Source organism: Sapajus apella, unplaced genomic scaffold (assembly GCF_009761245.1).
Source record: "Sapajus apella isolate SASKATOON/1434 unplaced genomic scaffold, GSC_monkey_1.0 scaffold2, whole genome shotgun sequence".
NCBI lineage: Eukaryota > Metazoa > Chordata > Mammalia > Primates > Cebidae > Sapajus > Sapajus apella.
The window spans coordinates 65,242,882-65,266,333 of NW_022436942.1; the positions used below are offsets into that span (position 1 = coordinate 65,242,882).

Sequence of the window (23,452 nt, forward strand, 5' to 3'; positions counted from 1 at the left end):
AGGCTGGAGTGCAATGGCGCGATCTCGGCTCACCGCAACCTCCGCCTCCTGGGTTCAGGCAATTCTCCTGCCTCAGCCTCCTGAGTAGCTGGGATTACAGGCATGCGCCACCGTGCCCAGCTAATTTTTTGTAGTTTTAGTAGAGACGGGGTTTCACCATGTTGACCAGGATGGTCTCGATTTCTTGACCTCGTGATCCACCAGCCTCGGCCTCCCAAAGTGCTGGGATTACAGGCGTGAGCCACCGCGCCCGGGCAGTACCCTCCCTTTTAAGTGGACTTCCCATAGGTATTTCTGATTGGTTACATTTCATTGACCAGAATTTAGTCTCATGGTTACTGCTAGCCACAAGAAATATTAGAAAATACAGTCATTTAGCAAGGAGGCAGTACAACATCCACCAGTAAAATCAGGATTCTGCCACTAAAGCAAGGGAGAGTAGGTACTATGTGGCATAAGCAATTTCTACTCTAAGAAACAAAAAAGAAGCCTGGTCTCAAATTTTCATACCAGAAAATTCAGTGCTAGAAGAAAACAAGGTAATGTCTAAAAAGGCATGAAGGAAAGAATAAGTGAGCAAAGAATAGTGTCCCACCAGATTATCATGATAATGGAGCAACAAACAGACATTCTCTAACTAAAAGAACTTGAAGAAGGGGCAAAAGCCGGGCAATGATATCACACCAAACAACAGATAAATGCATATACGAGGACTGCTGATAAGTTCTGAATTTAAGAGTAAAAATGGGCTGGGGATGGTGGCTCACTCCTGTTCCCTCAGCACTTTGAGAAGCCAACTTGGGCAGATTACTTGAGGTCAGGAGTTCGAGACCAGCCTGACCAAAATGGCAAAACCCTATTCCCACTAAAAATACAAAAATTAGTTGGGTGTGGTAGCACATGTCTGTAATTCTACCAAACTCAGGAATGAGGCATGAAAATCGCCTGAACCAGGAGGCAGAGGTTGCAGTGAGCTGAGATCATGCCACTGTATTCCACGCCTGGGTGACAGAACGAGACTCTTGTCTCAAAAAAAAAAAAAAAGGTAAAAATGCTGGGAGAGGTGGCTCATACCTATAATCCCAGCACTTTGGGAGGCCAAGAGGGGTTGGATCACCTAAGGTCAGGAGTTCAAGACCAACCTGGCCAACGTGGTGAAACCCTGTCTCTACTAAAAATACAAAAGTTAGCTGGGCATGGTGGCGGGTGACTGTAATCACAGCTACTTGGGAGGCTGAGGTAGGAAAATCGCTTGAAACCGGGAGGTGGAGGTTGTAGTGAGTTGAGATTGCGCCACTGCACTCCAGCCTGGGTGACAAGAGCGAAACTCCCCATCTCAAAAAAAAAAAAAAAAAGAATAAAAATAACTAGGAATTTTGGCATAAAGAACAAAACAAAACTATCATGAACTTCAACAAAGTGAGAATAATCTAGCGCTGGTGGTATAAAGAAATACAAGTATGTTAAATGACTCTATACTATGAAAGATCAGGAAATGGACATTGTCCCAGATGAGACATTCATTCCCAACACTTCATGTTTCCATAGATGGAAACAATTTCTACTTCACACCCAAGATGAAAATGTAAAAGGAACGTCTTCAATTTATCTCCCCCTCTGCATTATAAAACAAGGAAGTACACATGCTCGACCCAGCTCTGTAGGATGTAGTTTCCATTCTTCCATGGAGTAAAATTATAGAGGCATTATCCACTCCTATGGTTGACTAGCACAGTCTATGACTATTTTGCTAAACAAGTCTATCTAATTCAACAATAAAGTATCATAAGGCTCATTTTGACTGACTACAGTCATACAACCTAATTTTTATTAGTATTTTTCCAATGGTACAACCCTCCTTTGTATGTGTGCATCTCTTCTTTGATTAGTTCTAAACTGGGAAGGTGAAGGTGTTATTGCCCATCCCCCAACACCAACTTTCACAGTTCAGTAAAATAATAATTCTAAAATAATTTTTACAAGTTTATCCTAAGTTCATTCTTACACTTTACTTTCTGGTTATATTCAAGTAAATTTCTTTTTATTTTAAAATGGTATATATAATATGATCCCATTTTCATTTCTCTATATCCATTCATCCTTTCATCTTCAAATGTGCATACCTGAAATGAGATACCTGAAATGATTTACATAATGTTTAACATGGTTATTTCTAGATGGTAAATTAAGTTTTTTTTTAAGAGAGGGTCTCACTTTTTCACCCAGGCTGGGGTGCAGTGGCATGATCTCAGCTCACTGCAGCCTCAACCTCCCAGGTCCAAGTGATCTTCCTGCCTCAGCTCCCCAAGCTGGGACTACAAGGAACTACAGGCGTATGTCACCACACCCGGCTAATTTTTGTATTTTTTGTAGAAATGGGATTTCACCATATTGCCCAGGCTGGTCTCGAACTCCTGAGCTCAAGACATCCACCCACTCTGGCCTACCAAATTTCTAGGATTATAGGTATGCACCACTGTGCCTGGCCTAGATTAATTTTGTTGTTGTTGTTGTTTGTTTTGCTTTTGCTTTTTCAAGACAAAGTCTTGCTCTGTTGCCCAGGCTGGAGTACAGTGGCACAATCGTGGCACAATCATGGCTCACTATACCCTAGACCTCACCAAGTGATTCTCCCACCTCAGCTTCCTGAGTAGCTTGGACTACAGGCACATGTCACCACACCCAGCTAATTTTATTTATTTATGTATTTGTTTGTTTGAAGAGACCGAGTCTCACTATGTTGCCCAGACTGGTCTTAAACTCCTGGGTTCAAGCAATCCTCCCATCTTGGTCTCCCAAAAGGACTCAAAGAAATAGGAAACAGTCTACAGACGTCTTTGCACACTATGGCCCATGGGACACATCTGACCTGTGACCAGTTTTTATACGGCCCCCAAGTTAAGAAAAGCTTTTACAATTTTAAAGGGCTGCATAAAAAAAAAATAAATAAAGAGAGACAGAGATCCTATGTGTGTGGCTCACAAAGCTGAAAATATTAACTAACTCTTTAAGAAAAAGTTGCCAGCCCTTAGTCTATAGTATAGACAATATATCAACAAAAGGTATAATCCACTGTAACTCATAATTCACTGATATACAAGAGGACTTTATATATTAAGGAAATCAAATTTTATCACATAGACTCCCTTTCATCCCTTGGCATGTTGTCTTTAGATTTTCTATATAATATGGTGGTATTGGCATGCACAACTTTTATGATTATCTAAAGTTCCCAATCTTTTCTTTTTGATTTCACGATTGCATGTTAGAAAGACCTTTCTCATTTCAAAGGCAAAAAATTCTCCCTTAGTTTTCTTCTACTACTTTTATAGTTTTGTTGTTCACATTTTAAATCTGAGACATCTGGAAAACAAGCCCTTCCATGACTAGGAGAAAATAACAATCTATACAGAAAGATACCAGACTGCAAATTAAAGTGTTGGAAAAACGTAGGGGAGAGGAAAAGGAAGACGATGAGCAGGAATCTGTGACAAGGCTGAAATCTTGAAACTGACCAAATGATGATTTTTAGGTTTCCTTTCTTCTCTCACTGGAAAGCTTCAAACCGTACTTTGTTGAACCCTTGAAAGATGTTCTCAACTGAGGATGTCCCATGGGCCATGAGGCAGTCACTTCCTAACTATTCCATAAGAACAAGAGCTTCAGTAGAGAGTAAGATCCAATCACCATTCTCTTTGTATCTGAATTTACCTCTGGATTGTTGTATTTCTCTTTGTTCCTATTATACACAGAATTTTTCTTCCTGTTATATTTGCTAACTGGTTGTTTATATGTAGCAAGGAGCCAGACAACTATGGGTCAAGCCAGCTCACTGCCTTCTTTGTAAATAAAGTATTGTTGGAACACAGGCATGCTAATGAGTTTCATGCTACAATAGGAGAGAGGTGGGTAGCTGAGACACGGATCATATGGCCTGCCAAGCCTAAAATCTTTATCATTTGGCCCTTTATATTAAAAGCCTGCCAACCTCTCTGATATATACAAAAATTGATTATAATTTCTTGAGGTAAAATTTAATACCTATAATATACAATTATAATTTTTTTTTTTAAGACAATGTCTTGCTCTTTTGCCCAGGCTAGAGTGCAGTGGCACAATCTCGGCTAACTGCTACCTTCACCTCCTGGGTTTAAGCAATTCCTGCCTCAGCCTCCTGAGGACTATAGGCATGTGCCACCCCCAGCTAATTTTTGTATATTTTGTAGAGACAGGGTTTCACCATGTTGGCCAGGCTGGTCTCAAACTCTTGACCTCAAGTGATCCACCCTTGTCAGCCTCTCAAAGTACTGGGATTATGAGCATGAGCCACCACACCCAGCCCAAAATTAATAATTTTAAAATGTACAATTCAGTGGCACATAGTTCAGTGATAATGCTTTGCGACTATCACCTCTAAGTTCCAAAACATTTGTATCACAAATGAAAACCCTGTACTGATTACTTTGAACCCATTAAGCAATCACTCTCTATTTTTCCCCCTGCCCCTGGCTACTACTAATTTGCTTTCTGTTTGTATTAATTGACCTGTTCTGGATGTTTTATATAAATGGAATTACATAATATGTGATCTTTGGTGTCTGGTTTCTTTCACTTAGAATGTTTCTGATATCCATGTTGCAGGATCTCATTTCTTTTTATGGTTCTATCACGCGAACAGTCCAGATTTTGTTTATCCACTTATCAGTGGACAGACATTTAGATTGTTTCCACCTTTTGGTGATTGTGAATAGTGCTGCTACAGACATTCATGTACAAGTTTTTGTTAGAATGCCTGCTTTAAATTCTTTTGGAATTCTACGAGTGATATTGCTGGGTCAGATGGTAATTCTATGTTTAACTTTTTGTGGAACTGCCAAATTTTTCGAGAGCAGCTGTACTATTTTACACTCTCAACAGCAATGTACAAAGGTTCCGATTTCTCCATATTCTCACCAACACTTTACTTTCCTTTTTAAAATTTTTTAACAGTCATCTTGGTGGATATGAAGTTGTATTGCACTGTGGTTTTGTTTTGCATTTTCCTAATGACTAATGGTGTTGAACGTCTTTTCAGGTGAATACAGCCATTGTTTGTACTTTTTAAATATATATTTATTTTAAGCCTTTATGAATAAAACTGAAAAGACAGTATATCAACAGAAAAATCAACAAGATAATTAAAAGGTGATTTACAGAAAGAAAAACCTCCAAAACTAGTATGTATAAGAAATGTTCAAACTTATTAGTAATTAGAAAACTACAAATTAAAATAACCAAACATCGGTTTATACTTATTAGATTAGTAAAATTTATAAAGGCAGATAATTTTTAAATGTTGGGACACAAGGATATGAGAAGATTCATGCATCGTTAGTGGGAATATAGACTTGTTCAACTACTGTGAATAGCAATCTGCCATTTTTTTTAGTCAAACCGCATATGGGGCTATCCTATGTCCCAGCAGTTTTATTCATTTGTATATATGTTCCAAATAAGTAGTTACACAGAGTCATGTCCAAGGATGTTAACTGCAAAACAAATGTGGTGTCAGGAAACTTGAAGTAAACAGGTAGCTATCACTAAGATAATAGGTAGAATATGGTAAAGGTCTCACAGAGCATTATACAGCTATCAGAAGCAATGGATTAGAAGTATCAACATGAGTAGATCTTAGATATTTAGTGCTTGTGGGAAAAACACAGAATAAGAAATACAACACAATAATATTTATGTAAATTATAAGTAACTGCACATAAAACAATATCCATCTTGTAAGAACACAGTTACAAAAGATAAATATATTAGAATATAACTACAATGATACTGTATATATAATAAACAATATATTTATTTATGGGAGAAGGGAAATTCAAATGGGAATAAAGGAGACTAAAGAAAGAAAACAAGGAAGAGAACTTACATACACCTGTGATAATGTGTCAAATTAATTCTCTGCACCTATGGCTAATAAAAATTGTATCTAGCCACATCACTGTATTCTCTTATTATTAATAGTAGCTTTTCAGTTGATTCTCCTGGATATTTTGGGATATAATCAGATTGTCCTAAAAACAGCAATAATTTTACTTCCTCTTCCATTTTTATACCTCTTATACTGCAGTTAGTACCTCTGGCACAATGATAAGTAAGAGTGATCACAGCCAGCATCAGGATTTTGTTCCAGACTTTATAGAACTTCTAAATTTTACCCATTAAGCATGATGCTGACTTCTGAGCTGATTTGGTAGCCTTCTATTTCTGGTTTAGTACTAAATTTTATTAGAAAAAAATATTGAACTTTATCAAAAGTCTTCATCATCTATGGAGGTGATCATATAATTATCCTCCAATCTATTAACATAATGACATATTAATATATTTCCAATACTGAATTATTCCTGCATTTTCAATATGAATGTAGGACATACCCTTAAAATATGCTCTGTATTCTATTTGATAATTCTTTATCATGTTCTAGAACAATTTATATATCACTGAAGTTACATGTTTCTTAAACTTTGGTAAAACCCAACTATGAAACTATCTGGGCCTGATGTTTTTTGTAAAGGTAACTCTTTGACAATATTTTTTTATTCCTTCCAAAGAATCTATGCTTTGAAAAGATCAATAAACTATAAAAGCATCTGGCAAGTCTAAGAAAGAAAAAGAAGAAAAATACAAATATCTATTAGTAATGTAAGAAAGGGACTATAATAGCAATTGTGGTACTTATTAAAATAAAAGAATATGGTATACAACTTTAGCAATACATATGAAAAAGGAAGACTAAATTTCACGGCAGATATTTTAGGGAACTAGCAAATTCAATTATCAAACTGTCTGAAAAGAAACCCAGAAAAACTAATAAACACAAGTGAAATAAAAAGTATGTTAAAGATGACCTTAGTCAGGAATTGTTTCACTGCAATGAACAGAAATCTACTCAAACTAGGTCAAACAAACAAACAAAAAGTACTGGAAGAATACAGGAGTATTTCATGGAAACTTGTGCATAAGAAGTATAGTCAAGTCTAAGGATTCTGGAATGTTAGAACCCAACTTCTTTTTGGAATTGAATTATCTCGTTTGCTCCTTTTTTTTTTTGCATATGTGTTCACTCTTTTCTCTTTCTACAACCACCTTTCTATTTTATAACAGATATTTTATAAAAGATAACTATTTTTTATGGCTGCTCAGTTCCAAGGCCTAACAGCAACTTACTAAAGTCTCTACATTCCTTTCCAAATTCCAAATGGGTACGGCTTAGCTCAGCTATCAACTCTTTACCCAATAAACCTTCCAGAGGAGAAAGAGTGAAGGTAGGTTACAGAGTCACCAGCTACTAAATTAGAGGCTAAATTCATCTATTAACTAGGAGTTTTGATGTGGGCACTTTGATGTGTGGACTGGATAGGCATCTTGAAATTGCTATATAAATAATCTGACTCCTCCTCAAAACCCCTGACCCAAATTACTTTATGGGTGAATTCTAGCAAAGCTTACGGAACACAGAAGTCCTATGCTACTTATACTGTTTGGGGACATAAAAAGGATAGAAAGTTACTATAAGGTTCATATGAGCTCATTGTTAAAACCTAACAAAATTAGCTCCCAAAAGAAAACTATGAATTAATCACACTTTTGAATAGAGATGTCAAAGTTTCCATGTAAACCTGCATACATGTTAACACATATATGCATATATACACATTTATATTTTTCATATTTTAAAATTATTACCAGTGTTGTACTTCTTAACTTCTTTTTTCTTTTCTTTTTTTTTTTTTTAATTATACTTTAAGTTCTGAGGTACATGGGCAGATCATGCAGGATTGTTACACAGGTATACACATGCCATGGTGGTTTGCTGCATCCATCCCCCGTCACCTACATTAGGTGTTTCTCCTAATTTTATCCCTCCCCAATCTCCCCACCCACTGCTATCCCTCCCATAGCCCCTCAACCCCAACAGACCCCAGTGTGTGATGTTCCCCTCCCTGTGTTCATGTGTTCTCATTGTTCAACACCCGCTTATGAGTGAGAACATGCGGTGTCTTGTTTTCTGTTCTTGTGTCAGTTTGCTGAGAATAGAATAACTGGCCATAATTTTGTAGAAAATGATCATCATTTGGGGAAAAAGAAGTTAGAGTGTAGCCTCAGTGTCAATATAAATTCTAGATGGAACAAAGATTTACATGTGTAAACGAAACCATAAATGTATTAGAAAAACATTATAAATATTTGTATCATCTTTAGATGGGAAAAGAACTTATCACTAATGATACAAACCATAAAAGTTTGAATATAAAAAAAAGTTTAACATGTAAAATATATTTTTTATTTATCTTTCTTTTTTTTTTTGAGACAGAATCTTGCTTTGTCTTCCAGGCTGGAGTGCAGTGGTATGATCTTGGCTCACTGCAACCTCTGTCTCCCTGGTTCAATCAATTCTCCTGCCTCAGCCTCCTAAGTAGCTGGGATCACAGGCGTGAGCCACAGCGCCCAGCCTAAAATATACTTTTAAAAAATCATAATCATAAAGACTGCCATTCCTGGCTGGGCATGGTGGCTCATGCCTGTAATCCTAGCACTTTGGGAGGCTGCAAAGGGCAGATCACTTGAGGTCAGCAGTTCAAGACAAGCCTGGCCAATATGGTAAAACCCTGTCTTTACTAAAAATACAAAAAATTAGGCTGGGCATGGTGGTGCATGCCTGTAATCCCAGCTACTAGGAAGACTGAGGCAGGAGAATCGCATGAACCCAGGAGACAGAGGTTGCAGTGAGCCAAGATCACACCAATGCACTCCAGCCTGGGCAACCAAACTTAGAGTCCATCTCAAAAAAATTGAAAAGATTGCCATGCCTTTTGTCTTTCTATATGCTCCTCTTTCAGTATTCTCACCCATTACCCTAATTTTAATTATAACCTCTCAAAAGATTGTTTCCAGTTAAATATACACACTTAGTCCCAACTTCTCTTCCTAGCTTCAGTCCCTGCTAACCAACTATATGGAATATCCTACTGTTACCTTAACCTCAATACACCTAAAACAAACTTCATTACACCTAAAACCAAGCTTATCATCCTAATTCCTAAACTAGCTCCTTTTGACTTTGTTATGTCTCTTCCTGGGATCTCAAAAATAATCAGGACTTCTTTTCCAAAAACTTTCTACATGTCACTCAACTCTGATGGTTATTCTTCCTTTTATCTCCCTTTCATTCAATCTTTCTATTCTCACATTACCCCAAATTATGTCCCTTATAACAAAAAATATTAACATTAAGCCAGACAATAAAAATGATATTTTAACCTCAAAATTAGAATCTGACCCCATTCCATACATTAATACCAACAAAAGGCTTGGCAGCACATTCTCTAAGATATATACACTGTAGCACAATAATTTCATATTAAATCATTCTATTATAATCTTTTAACTCCTGCTGGCCTATATCACTTAAAACAGCAGAACAAAATAAAAATACAAATGTCATTAAGATATTTAATTTGTTGTTGTTGTTGCTATTGAGAAGACAGAGATAGGATAAGATAAAAATGGCAAAAGTAACCAGAGTCAATAGAATCTCCTTTTTAAAAAATAGCATTTTTTTTCTTTATCTCCAGGAAACCCTAATATCCAATTATTAAAAATATGCAACCCAAACCAAATAAAAATATTTGAGAGTGAATTTTACAATGTCAAATTTTAAAAACTTATCATTATATCTTTTATAATACTAAAAATTATTTTGGTATTACCATTACAGAAATCATATAATTCTAGAACTAGAAAGGACCTTGGCAAATATGTAGTTAACATACATTAAAACCAGTAGGCCAGGCTCGTGCCTATAATCCCAGCACTTTGGGAGGCCAAAGTGGGTGGATTACCTGAGTTCAGAAGTTCAAGACCAGCCTGGCCAACATGGTAAAACCCCATCTCTACTATAAATACAAAAATTAGCCAGGTGTGGTGGCGCATGCCTGTAATCCCAACTATTTGGGAGGTTGAGGCAGAATCACTTGAACCCGGAAGGCAGAGGTTGCAGAGAGCCAAGATCACGTCACTGCACTCCAGCCTGGGCAACAAGAGTGAAGCTGTCTCAAAAATCAAACAAACAAACAACTAGTGATCTCCAATTTATCAATTCACACGAATAACGAAATGCCTTCCATACCCTGTGAAAAGCATACAGAGGCCATACTGACTGATGTACATGGCTAATTTCAGTTTGACAAAAATAAAATAGGCTATCGCTTTCTAATACATCTAATTCTTATTCCAATCAGTTAAAGTTCTTGGCATACTAAGAGTCAGTTGTGTTTCTCAAACATGTTTATGCCAGCTGAACTTCTTATTTTAATCACATAAATTTTATATAAACTGATTGACAGTGTAAAAAATAAAGGTGTTTTATAGAAAATAAAACTGAATGCTTCTAAAAGTCCTGATAATAAGTGAATCAACAAAAAAGTTTGTCTAATTATCTGTAGATAAGACAGCTATACTAGATGGGAAGAAAAAAATGTACTAAAGGAATTCTGTATTCAAGTTTGCTTCACCATGGTCTTTAAGGTTTAATCAACTTTAAAGAATGATAGGCAGTAACAGTCTGTGGGTGTAATCTATGCAGGAAAGCCAACTTGAAACTCCATCAACAAAATCAGCAGAACAATACTCATTTATACATTCAAAACACAAGGACATATTGACACTTTTCCTGTGCCAGGTATTGAGTCACCAGACCTAACTATGGTTTTAAAAATACTACTCTGAATTCCACACGAAACAGATGGGGAAGGCAGGCACAAAAATGAAAGTGGAGAACTTAGGAGGCTTTTACAGTAATCTTGTAAAAAACGCTGGCGGCCTAGATATTATGATAACAGTGGGAGGGTACTATTTGAATGGATATGAGATTTAATCTGAAGGAAAAAGCTCTAACAATTGCTGAAGGACTAGATATGAAGTTTGCCTATGAAAAGAAGAAAGTAGCTCCTAGGTTTTTGCAGAACTAGGTGAATGCTGATATTTACTGTGATATAGAGAAAACATGGGAGGTGAAGGAGATGGAGACAAAATCAGCTAAAGTTGCTTATTTTGAATCTAAGTAAAAATACTAGATACGGAAGTCTGGAACTCAAGATAGAAGCCAGTGGAGGTAATACACGACAGGAAATTATCAGATATTCAAGTATGCAACTAGATGAGATCACCTAAAGAATAAATGTGGATAAAGAAGTGACCAAAGAACTGAGACCTGGAAGTAAGCCCTACATCAAAAACTATCAAATTAATGCACATAGAAAAACACAATTTAAAAAACTTAATTTAGTAAGAAACACAGTTTAGTAAATGACTGTTTAGCAGGAAAGTAGGAATTATAAAGTAGGTCTTAGTACAGTCAGATGTTCTAAACACACTTCAGTCTGTCATTCAAAGAATTCCATATCCAGGCTTCACCTTATCTATTTTATTTCTTATTTATCATCTTGTGAATCCACTATGCTTAGTCTTGACTAAACGTCTAGTTACCTAACCAAAATTCACTTTTTCTCAGCCTGTCCAGAACCTATGCCTTGAGCTAATGTCTTACCTCTTTCATAAAAAAATCTCCCTCACATTCCAACCTTAATCATTTCCCCCACTCCCCTCCCCTCATCTGCTACACACACCTGTGTTAACATCCTATACAATCTGATTTCTATCCTCCATCTAAACTGAAGTGTTATCTCAAAGTTCACCAAAAGCCTTTGTAACAGATAAAATATAATTTTCAAAATAGTGAATTCATGACTCTCATACAAATATGAAATGAAGACCTGGCAAAAATTTTATTTAATTCATTGATTAAGGAAGAAAGAAGACATAAAAACTGATTCAAATGAGAATCTGATTTACTATTTCTCAACTTACAAAATTTATTTTCATGGCACAAACAATTTGCATTGGCATGGAAAACATTTGTACTGCTTTCAGTTTTCTACAACTTAATTTTTATCCCTTTTTACAAAGTTGTACACCAGCCTTGTCAATCAAATACAAAGATGCATATTCCTTAATCAGAATCATAGAAATCCTGGAGAGTCCTCTATACAATATCTAGCATTCCAGATATGAAATAATTTCCTTTTCCCACTTCTAAGTCTTTGATAATTTTTCCTACATAATTGTCAAAACTCATTCTAACCTGCCTCCTATAGCACAGTGTAAAATCACCCTTGCCACATTCAGTTTCCATAATACAGCATTTTCCCGGATCCTCTTTTACCTCTCTGATTCTCTTTTGCCTCCTTCACCAGCTCCTATTCATCTTAAATATAGTATTTACTGAGTTTTTCATTGGGCTTTCAACTAACATAACTTTTTATGACTATATCCAAACACATCCAGGCATGCTTCATCCATTACTTATACAGAAATTATTCCCATATGCACAGCTCCAATGTCTATAATTCCTAGAGTTAAATTTCCATTTTCTCCATTTTTCATGTTGGTATCTTAGCAGTGCTTCAAATTCGTCAACAACCTAAACTCACTCTTTCTTCCTCTAAATATGGTCTGTTTCTGTGTTCTCTAACTTAATGTCTAATTGTCACAGAGGCACCAACTACGAGGCTCTTACACTCTACTTTCTCCCTCACCCTCCTCCTCTACGAAATTGTGTTTTTCAGGCAGCCACCTAAGCTCTTCACTGTACCTCTACAGTGAAGACAAAAGCCTTCCTCTTTTATCTTTGCCGTCCTCATAGCCTTTCCCCTAGTTCAAGCCTGTGTTATTGTTCACTTGAACTGTTGATAAAGCCTCCAAACTGGTATCTTGACTCTCTCTTCTACTGTTCACTCAGCTACTAAATTTGCATTTCCCCAAACAAGGGCAGCTTTTCTGAATTATACCCACTTTCTGAAATGAGTTCTTATATAATAGGCAACAATGTTGTTTTAGGGTAACCACCTACTTCTTACTTATTCTACTTTAGTTCCTTCAGTCCAGTCAAGCTGATTCCACCAGTGAAGCACACAATCATAAACTCATGATGACAAGTTCAGAAACTGGCCCCAAAAGAGCCACTGAAGTGCCTTAAGACTTTACGTGAGACTTCTGGGGCAAAGTTGTATGCTTTTTGCTGAGGTAAATGCCATTGTTATTGCTATATTTTACCACCAGAGGACAACCTGTTTGAGAAGTCAAACAGCAGAATAAGTGAAGTTCAAAGATGCAAGGAGAAATGTGACCATGGTAACATCTTCCAACCTCTAGCATCAACAGATGTCCAAAGCCAGTTTCACTTAGATTGTTCATTACATCTACCAACTAATTTTCTTTTTGCTTAAGCTTGTTTGACTCAGGCAACCAACTAGCAAACAAAAAAGTACTTAACAACACCTCCTATCTTTTCATACACCATATGACTCAGCTACATCAGCCTCCTCACCACCATCAGAATACTGTGCCTTTCTGTAAGCTATTCCTTCAGTCTGGAATTCACTTCTCTCTGCTTGGAATTTCCCTCCTTCCATGCCTTGCTTACTAAGATCCACGTTATACTTCAAGGTTCAGTTTAAATGCCTCAGTGAAATTATCACCAGAGACTAGAAAGATGCAGAGGACCAGGTTACACAAGGATTAGAACTTGAACCGAGGGGTAAAGAAACGTCATTAAAAGGTTTTAAAGCATAAATGACATGACCAGATTTAAAATTTTAAAAGGTCACTCTAGTTGCTGTGTAGAGAATGAATTACAGAAGGGCAAGGGGGACAATGATTTGTAAACTACTAAAACAAAGTAAGCAAAGAGAACGGTGATATGGGCTAAAGAGACAATGGAGAGAAAATAATGTATTTGTGTAACTATTTTATTTCTGAATAAATCCTCCTCTGTACTGTAAACTCCCTGAGGGTAAAGAACTTACCTGTCATGCTATCCATAGAAATTAGCAAGTAACTGGCACACAGTAAGGACTCCAATGGGCAAATGGCAGTATCATTTGTGAAGACAGAAAACACAGGAAAACTCAGTTTGGGGTTTGTTTCTGAGCAATAGGGAAGGATGAAGATGAACTCTGTTTTTGAACAAGTTGAGTTTGAGATAACATAATACATTTAAGCAAGCAAATACGTATATATGATACACACACACACACACACACACACACACACACACACGTCTGGGGATTAGGAAAGAGATTTGGACTGAAGATACTAATCTGAAAATTGAAAATTCTGGGCATATATGAGTAAATGTAACTGACTTTATGAGAAGAGATAAGACTGCCTAGAAATATGTTAAATGAAAAGATGCTGGAGATCACAGACCTCAGGGGCATTTAAAGGTTGAACAGAAAAAGAGAAGCTAAGGAAGAACATTAATAGCTCTGGCAGGAAAACATAGGAGAGTCCTCTAATAAAGCCAAGGGAAGAAGAAGGTGTGGTCAAATGTGTCAAACACTGTTAAAAAAAAAAAAAAAAAAGAAAAAAGCTAGAGTGTGGGCAGATTAAAGTATCCTTTGGATGAAAATAGTTTTGGTAGAGTGGGTGGGAGTGGAGCTGGACACTCCTTTGTTTGCAGTGGGTTCAAGGGTAAGTAGAAAATAAAGAAATGAAGTCAGCCAGTATTAGACATCTTGCTCAAGAAATTGGCTACAAAGAAACAGATTCATAGCTGCAGGAGTGGAACACAGTCAAGGCTAGGCTCTGTTATTGTCCAGTTACAGGTAGTGTTTGTTTTATAGAACTTAAATCTTAAGCATGTTTAAATGTTGATTGGAGTCAACCTAAAAAGAAGAAAAGGTAAGAATAAATATAAAAAATGAGCAAAGTCTTTGAAATGGAGTGAAGAAGAAACTGGTTTTGAATACAGGCAGCAGTATCTCTTCCACTGAAGTTGTACAGTAGAAGGAAGAACTAGTAAGGATGTAGTCACATTTATAGATTTCATTACTGAAAATCAAGAGAGCTTATATGCGACAGCTTCAAATGTGTAATGAACATGTTGAAGTTTACATACTAAAACCTATCTGTTAATTGAGAATTTTTTCCTAAGTTATGAGTTTAAGATACATATTAACATATAAATTAAATAAAGCAGCTGTCCCATCCCTAGATTTATAAGAAAATTTAAAACAATATTTAATGCCTATTATGCATAAGACACTATGCTGTGAAGAATACAAAAAGGCTCTTTCCCCGGATATCTGTATAGTTTGTGTCCTCTTCCTTTAGGTCTCTTTTCTCACATTCTGCTTCATTTCTCTCCATTGAATTTATCACCACCTGACATATTATTTTGTCTTATTGTCTGTTGCCCCCCACCCCTCCACTGGAATAGGGCAGCAACTTTTCCCGTTTTATTCACTGCTGTTTACTCAGCACCAATAATAGTGCTTATAATAGACTGGGATACAAAATAAAATTTTAAGAGGTAATTTCTCTTCAGGAAGGTACTATCTGTTAGGTGAGAAGGAGATTATGTATAGAATACACCGCGCTATGTCTGAATGTCTGTGCTTCCCCAAAATTCATGTTAAAATCTAACCCCCGGCCGGGCGCGGTGGCTCAAGCCTGTAATCCCAGCACTTTGGGAGGTTAAGGTGGGTGGATCACCAGGTCAAGAGATCGAGACCATCCTGGTCAGCACGGTGAAACCCCGTCTCTACTAAAAATGCAAAAAATTAGCTGGGCATGGTGGCGTGTGCCTGTAATCCCAGCTACTCAGGAGGCTGAGGCAGGAGAATTGCCTGAACCCAGGAGGCGGGGGTTGCGGTGAGCCGAGATCGCGCCATTGCACTCCAGCCTGGGTAACAAGAGCGAAACTCCATCCCAAAAAAAAAAAAAAAACAAAAAACAAAAAACTAACCCCCAATGCTATAGTATTAAGAGGTAGGGTGTTTGGGAGGTGATTCGGTCATGTGGGCTCTACTGTCATGAATAAGATTAGTGCCTGATATAGTTTAGATATTTCTGCCCTCCAAATCCCATGTTAAAACTTTATCTCTAATGTTGGAGATGGAGCCCAGCAAAAGGTGTTTGGGTCATGGGGACAGACTAAGACCAAAAACTGGTACCAGCTTTAAAACTAAAGCTGCTTAGCGGTTGTAATCCTAGTCTCTAATAAAACAGACTTTAAACAAACAAGACCAAAAAAAACAAAGAAGGGCATTACATAATGGTAAAGGGATCAATGCAACAAGAAGAGCTAACTATCCTAAATATATAAATGCACCCAAAACAGGAGCACACAGATTAAAAAAGCAAGTTCTTAGAGACCTACAAAGAGACTTAGACTCCCACACAATCATAGTGGGAGATTTTAACACCCCACTGTCAATATTAGATCAACGAGACAGAAAATTAACAAGGTTATTCAATACTTGAACACAGCTCTGGACCAAGAGAACCTAATAAACATCTACAGAACTCTCCACCCCAAATCAACAGAATATACATTCTTCTCAGCACCACATAGCACTTATTCTAAAATCGAAGACATAATGCAAAATAATGGAAATCACAGTAAACAGTCTCTCAGACCACAGCGCAATCAAATTAGAGCTCAGGATTAAGAAACTCACTCAAAACCATGCAACTACATAGAAACTGAACAACCTGCTCCTGAATGACTACTGGGTAAATAACAAAATTAAGGCAGAAATAAGCAAGTTCTTTGAAGCCAATAAGAACAAAAAGACAACATACCAGAATCTCTGGGACACAGCTAAAACAGTGTTAAGAGGGAAATTTATAGTACTAAATGCCCATATCAGAAACTGGGAAAGATCTAAAATTGACATCCTAACATCACCTTTAAAAGAACTAGATAAGCAAGAGCAAACAAATTCAAAAGTTGGGCAGAAGACAAGAAATAACTAAGATCAGAGCAAAACTAAAGGAGACGGAGACACAAAAAACCCTTAAAATCAATGAATCCAGGAGCTGATTTTTTGAAAAGATTAATAGATAGACTGCCAGCCAAACTAATAGAGAAGAAAAGAGAAAAATAATCAGACACAATAAAAAATGATATGAAGGGATATCACCACTGATCCCACAAAAGTACAAACTACCATCAGAGAATACTATAAACACCTCTATGCAAATAAACCAAAAAATCTAGAAGAAATGGATAAATTCCTGGACACATACACTCTCCCAAGAATAAACCAGGAAGAAGTCAAATCCCTTAATAAACCAATAACAAATTCTGATATTGAGGCAGTAATTAATAGTCTACCAACCAAAAAAATGCCCAGGACCAATCAAGTCCCAGCCGACTTCTACCAGAGGCACAAAGAGGAGCTGGTACCATTCCTTCTGAAACTATTCCAAACAATAGAAAAAGAGGGACTCCTCACTAACTTATTTATGAGGCCAACATCATACTGATACCAAAACCTGGCAGGGACACAACAAAAAAAGAAAATTTCAAGCCAATATCCCTGATGAACATCACGGTGAAAATACTCAGTAAAATACTGGCAATCTGAATCCAGCAGCACATCAAAAAGCTTATGCACCACCATCAAGTCAGCTTCATCTCTGGGATGCAAGGCTGGTTCAACACATGCAAATCAATAAATGTAATCCACTACATAAACAGAACCAATGACAAAAACCACACGATTATCTCAATATATGCAGAAAATGCCTTCGATAAAATTCAACATCCCTTCATGATAAAAAACACTCAATAAACTAGGTATTAATGGAATATATCTCAAAATAATAAGAGCTATTTATGACAAACCCATAGCCAATAACATACTGAATGGGCAAAAGCTGGAAGCATTCCCTTTGAAAACCAGCACAAGACAAGGAGGCCTTCTCTCACCACTCCCATTCAACCCAGTATTGGAAGTTCTGGCCATGACAATCAGGCAAGAGAAAGAAATAAAGGGTATTCAAATAAGAAGAGAGGAAGTAAAATTGTCTGTTTGCAGATGACATGATTGTATATTTAGAAAACCCTATCATCTCAGTCCCAAAACTCCTTGAGCTGATAAGCAACTTCAGCAAAGTCTCAGGATACAAAATCAATGTGCAAAAGTCATAACCATTCTTATACACCAATAGACAAATTGGCAAATCCTGAGTGAACTCCCATTCCCAATTGCTACAAAGAAAATAAAATACCTGGGAATACAACTTACATGGGATGTGAAGAACCTCTTCAAGGAGAACTACAAACCACTGCTGAAGGAATTAAGAGAGGACACAAACAAATGGAAAAACGTTCCATGCTCGTGGTTAGGAAGAATCAATATCATGAAAATGGCCATACTGTCCAAAGTAATTTATAGATCCAGTGCTACTCCCATCAAGCTATCATTGACTTTCTTCCCAGAATTAGAAGAAATTACTTTAAATTTCATATGGAACCAAAAAAGAGCCTGTATAGCCAAGACAATCCTAAGCAAATAGAACAAATCTGGAGGCATCACGCTACCTGACTTCAAACTATACTACAAGGCTACAGTAACCAAAATAGCACAGTAGTGGTACCAAAACAGATATATAAACCAGTGGAACAAAACAGAGGCCTCAGAAATAACACCACATCTACAACCATCTGATCTTCAACAAACCTAACAAAAACAAGCAGTGGGGAAAGGATTCCCTATTTAATAAATGTTGTTGGGAAAACTAGCCATATGCAGAAAACTGAAACTGGGCCCTTTCCTTATACCTTATACAAAAAAATAACTAAAGATGGATTAAAGACTTAAATGTAGACCTAAAACCATAAAAACCCTAGAAGAAAACCTAGGCAACACCATTCTGGGCATAGGCATGGGCAGAGGAGACTTTATGACTAAAACACCAAAAGCAATTGCAACAAAAGCCAAAATTGACAAATGGGATCAAACTAAACAAAAGAGTTTCTGCACAGTGAAAGACACTATCATCAGAGTGAAAAGGCAACCTACAGAATGGGAGAAAATTTTTGCAATCTATCCATCTGACAAAGGTGGATATCCAGAATCTACAAGGAACTTAAACAAATTTACAAGAAAAAAACGAATAACCCCATCAAAAAGTGGGTGAAAGATATGAACAGAAACTTATCAAAAGACAACATTTATGTGGCCAACAAACATGAAAAAGCTTGTTGTCATTGGTCATTAAAGAAATGGGAATCAAAACCACAATGAGATACCATCTCATGCCAGTTAGAATGGTGATCATTAAAAAGTCAAGAAATAACAGATGCTGGAGAGGATGTGAAGAAACACGAATGCTTTTACACTGTTGGTGGGAGTGTAAATTAGTTCAACCATTGTGGAAGACAGTGTGGTGGTTCCTCAAGGATCTAAAGCCAGAAATACCATTTGCCCCTGCAATCCCATTACTGGGTATATACCCAAAGGATTATAAATCATTCTACTGTAAAGACACATGCACACATATGGTGGTTTCCAAGTGGTGTTAAGTCTGCTGGTACATAGAACACAAGATCCATGAGGCTTGGCAGCTTTCACCTTCATTATTCACAATAGCAAAGACTTGGAAGCAACCCAAATGCCCATCAATGATAGACTGGATAAAGAAAATGTGGCACATATACATCATGGAATACTATGCAGTCATAAAAAGGATGAGTTCATGTCATTTGCAGGGAAATGGATGAAGTTGGAAACCATCATCCTCAGCAAACTAACACAGGAATAGAAAACCAAACACCACATGTTCTTACCCACAAGTGGGAGCTGAACAATGAGAACACATGGACAGAGGGAGGGGAACATCACATTCCGGGGCCTGTCATAGGTTGGTGGGCAAGGGGAGGGAGAGCATTAGAACAAACACCTAATGTATGCGGGGCTTAAAATCTAGATGATGGGTTGATGGGTACAGCAAACCTCCATGGCACATGTATACCTATGTAACAAACCTGCATGTTCTGCACATGTATCCCAGAACTTAAAATATTAAAAAAATAAAATTTTATTTTAAAAAAGAAGAAAAACAAAACCAAAAAACCTCATACACAAGAAAAGCTTTAAAACTTCTTAGAGACCAGTTAATTGGTTGTGACAAAAATGCTGATTAAAATGTAGACAGTAAAGGCCATGTTCATGACGTCTCAGACAAACATTTAAAAAAATTAAAACAAAAAAATTGGCTACAATATGCTTGTAACAAAAAAGTTGGCTGCATGTGTCCATGCTCTAAGACTTGTAAAAGGCTGAACTTAAGAGTAATGACCTGGGCTACACGACAAAAAAAATTTCTAAACAACAAAGTGTTCAAAATGCAACATAGCTGCTTCTAACAGCCTACTATCAAATATGGAAGTTAAAAAAAAAAGGCAAAGTTAAAGATAATATTTAAGAGAAAAACAGAACATACAAATTTGAATAATTTACAACCTGACCATGTGGTAAAGGGAAGTTTTCAGAAGAGAAATCCAAACTTCTCAGCCCCAGGTACCAGGCCCTGCCAGAACAACAGGTTTTAAAGCAATTAACATGACTAAAAGGGAGCCAATTGTTAACAGTAAAGACAATGGGGAAAAGGCCCCAAAGACATTCCAGAAATCAAGGCTATCCCTTCCATTACAGGCCCTGAGGCCTACTCTGGCAAAATGATTTGGGAGGACATGGCTCAGGGTGTTGCCGCCTTGTGCTGCCTTGAGATGCTACTTCCCATGTTCGGGCTGCTCTCGCTGCAGTCAGGGCCCCAAAAGCCCCAGGTACTGGTTGGACTGCCACTCCAGTGGGTGCAAATCACAGGCCTTGGTGGTTTCCAAGTGGTGTTAAGTCTGCTGGTACATAAAGTACAACAAGATCCATGAAGGCTTTGAAGCTTTCACCTAGATTTCACAAGATATGCCAAAAAGCCTGGGTGCCCAGCTGCCACAGCAGAGCTCCTACAGAGAGATTCTACTAGACTGGTGCCAAGGGAAAATGGGGTTCAAGTCCCCAGAGAAAAGTCACTGGGGAATTCCCTAGTAGAGCAGTGAGAACAGGGCCACTGCCCACCATGCCCCACAGTGGTGGCAGTCTAACTAAAGCCAAGAGAAGAAGAGGAAGGTGTGGACAAAGGTTTAATCTTTAAAAAAAAAAAAAAAAAGGAAGAAGAAAGAAATAAAGAGAAAGAGAGGAAGAGAGAAAGAGAAAAGAAAGATAGAAAAAGAGAGAAAGAAAAAAAGAAAGAGAAAGAAAAGTCAGGAAGTAGAAAGATTAAAAGTATCCTTTGGATGAAAATAGCATACACGCTCAGCCTGGAAAAGTGACAGACATTAGTCTCCAATCCATGAGAGCAACCATATGGGCTATACCCAACCCAGCCATAGAGATGCAGCTGCCCAAGCTTTTGAGAGCCCACCTCTTGTATCAGTGTACTCGGGATGCGGGAGGGAGTGGAAAGTTAGGAAGTGGAAAGATTAAAAGAATCCTTTGGATGAAAACAGCATACACCGTCAGCCAGGAAAAGTGATAGACATTAGACTCCAATCCATGAAAGAAGCCATGTGGTCTGTGACCAACCAAGCCATAGAGATGGGGCTGCCGAAGGCTTCAAGAGCCCACCTCTTTGACCATTATGCTCATTTATGGGACACTAGTCAAGAGAGATTATTTTAGAGCTATAAGATTTACTCTCTGCCCTACTGGGTTTCAGACTTGGGTGGGCCCTTTTTGTTAGTATTTCCCTTTTAAAATGGAAATGGAAGTCAGCCCCGGTGGCTCACACCTGTAATCCCAGCACTTTGGGAGGCTGAGCAGGTGGATCATCAGAGGTTGGGAGTTTGAGACGAGCCTGACCAACATGAAGAAGTCCTGTCTCTACTAAAAATACAAAAAATTAGCTGGGTGTGGTGGCAGGTGCCTATAATCCCAGCTACTCGGAGGCTGAGGCAGCAGAATTGCTTGAACCTGGGAGACGGAGGTTGCAGTGAGCCGAGATCATGCCGTTGCACTCCAGCCTGGGTAACAAAAGCGAAACTCCATCTCAAATAAATAAATAAATAAAATGGAAATGTTTACCCAGTGTCTGTTCCATCATCGTATTTAAAAGTAAATAACTTGTTTTTGATCTTACAGGCTCATAGCTTTAAGGAATTTGCCTTGCATCTCAGATAAGACATTAGACTTTGAGTTGATGCTGAAACTAGTTAAGACTTCTAGGGACTCTGAAAGAGATGATTACATTTTGCAATAGAAAAAAGACAAGAGGGTGGGCATGGTGGCTCACACCTATAATCCCAGCACTTTTGGAGGCTGAGGCAGGAGAACTGTTTGAGCCAGGGAGTATGAGACAGCTTGAGCAACATAGTGAGATCTTACCTCTACAAGTAATAAAAAAAAATTAGCTGGCCATGGTGATGCATGCCTGTGGTCCCAGCTACTTGGGAGGCTGAGGTGGGAGAACTGCTTGAACCCAAGTGGTTGAGACTACAGTGAGCCATGATAGTGCCTCTGCACTGCAGCCTGGGCAACAGAGTGAGACTCCATCTCAAAAATAAAAATAAAAGAATAATAAAAAATAAATAAGACAAGAGATTTTGGGGACTAGAGACAGAATGATATAGTTTAGATATCTGTCCCCACCAAATGTCATGTTAAAATGTTATCCCCAACGTTGGAGGTGAGAGGTGTTTGTAACATGAGATAAGATCCCTCATGAATAGCTTGGTGCTATCATGTAATGAGTGACTTCTCACTCTATTAATTAACAGAAGAACTAATTGTTAAAAAGAGCCTGATACCCCTCCCTTCTCTCTCTCGCCATGTGACATGCCAGCTCCACTTCCCCTTCCATCATGATTAAAAGCTTTCTGAGGCTCTCACTAGAATCAGATGCTGATGCCATACTTCTTGTAAGGCCCGCAAAATTATGTACCAAGTAAATCTATTGTCTTTATAAATTACCCAGCCTCAGGCATCCCTTTATGATAACTCAAACAGACTAAGAGAGTGCTCTTATAAAAGGGGCTGCAGGAACTTGTTTACCCCTTCCACCATGTGAGGACACAGAGAGCATCATCTATGAAGCAGAGAGCCTCACTGACACTGAATCTGCTGGTGCCTTGATTCTGGACTCCTTTCAAAACTATGAGAAATAAATTCCTGTTGTTTATAAACTACCTAGTCTAAACGTATCTTGTTACAGCAGCTCAAACAAACTATTAATAAAACAATACTAACATTCAGAAATGAAGGCAGGAAATGCTAAGAGTGATGTGAGAAGCAACAGCAAAAAGTGGTGTTAAGAGTTCAGACTATGCTAATCATCCCAGACAAGCACAGGGTTGTACAATCATCTATCACCTTCTAGAACAGTTTCATCACCTTAAAAAAGAAACCCTGTGCCCCTTAGCTATTACCTCCCAACTCCCCAGCTTCCTCAATCCGAAGGAGCCACTAATCTGCTTCCTGTCTCTATAGATTTGCCCACTGTAGAAATTCCATATAAACAGAATCATATAATACATGGAATTTTGTGACTA

At 37.7% G+C, this 23,452-nt stretch overlaps 1 protein-coding gene across 1 annotated transcript in view; it reads right to left on the reverse strand.

Annotated features, from left to right (window-relative positions):
* The window catches only part of CRY1 (cryptochrome circadian regulator 1), a 123,811-nt gene that overhangs the window by 95,519 nt on the left and 4,840 nt on the right, over positions 1-23,452 (reverse strand). The window lies entirely within an intron of this gene.